This window comes from Schistocerca cancellata, chromosome 3, assembly GCF_023864275.1.
Source record: "Schistocerca cancellata isolate TAMUIC-IGC-003103 chromosome 3, iqSchCanc2.1, whole genome shotgun sequence".
Taxonomy (NCBI): domain Eukaryota; kingdom Metazoa; phylum Arthropoda; class Insecta; order Orthoptera; family Acrididae; genus Schistocerca; species Schistocerca cancellata.
The window spans coordinates 625,511,107-625,512,046 of NC_064628.1; the positions used below are offsets into that span (position 1 = coordinate 625,511,107).

Genomic DNA, 940 nt, shown 5'->3' on the forward strand with positions numbered 1-940 from the left:
CAGCCCTTTTCTTGCTGGTCTTTGAAGTCTTAACCTATGCGCTGTTGAACGGCAGAGTCCCGAACTCACCTACATTACGTTTGTGACGGGATTACTCCCTAGACTGTTATATATGCTGCAGACGACTTTACTTCGCTCTGGACCTGCTTTTGGTTAGCCGTTCACTTCGTGAACTCCACCGTCATTGATCTCAGGAACCGCGTGTTTGTTCCACCTAGCTCCTCGTTACCGTCAGTGCGAGTGATGGAAAACTCCGTAGGAAGCGTGGAACTGCAAACGGTCCTCTGATAACCTTTTCACATTAGCGACAGTTTCCTTCGTGGTCAGGATGACGCTGGCTTGAAATGATAGTTAAATCAAGACTCTAAGCTGTCGACAGGCGTTGATATACAGCAACGGGGACAGTTGAAAATGTGTGCCCCGACCGGGACTCAAACCCGGGATCTCCTGCTTACATGGCAGACGCTCTATCCACCTGAGCCACCGAAGGCACAGAGGATAGTGCGACTGCAGGGAGTTATCCCTTGCACGGTTCGCGTGAGACCCACATTCCCAACTTAATGTCCACACACTATATTCGTAGTGCCCCTGCCCATTACACTCATTACTCGCGGCAGACAATCTTTACGAGTCCCGTAAGAGTTCGGTCAATGCGTGTGCATCGATCACAGAAGGAGAAAGTCAATGGTCAGTTAGCCTTAACTATATGAAGATGGAACAGATACCATCTTCATAAAGTTAAGGCTATCCGGATGGAACAGATACCATCTTCATATAGTTAAGGCTAACCGGCCATTGACCTTCTTCTTCTGTGCTGGATGCACACTCTTTGCCCGAACTCTTACGGGCTTCGGAAAGATTGTCTGCCGCGAGTAATGAGTGTAATGGGCAGCCGGCCGGAGTGGCCGAGCGGTTCTAGGCGCTACAGTCTGGAACCGCG

General features: G+C 50.1%; 1 non-coding gene across 1 annotated transcript; it reads right to left on the minus strand.

Annotated features, from left to right (window-relative positions):
• Positions 1-416: 416 nt before the first annotated feature.
• On the minus strand, positions 417-491 carry Trnat-ugu (transfer RNA threonine (anticodon UGU)). The gene has a single exon. It is a non-coding gene; the product is annotated as a tRNA-Thr (tRNA).
• Positions 492-940: the final 449 nt, after the last annotated feature.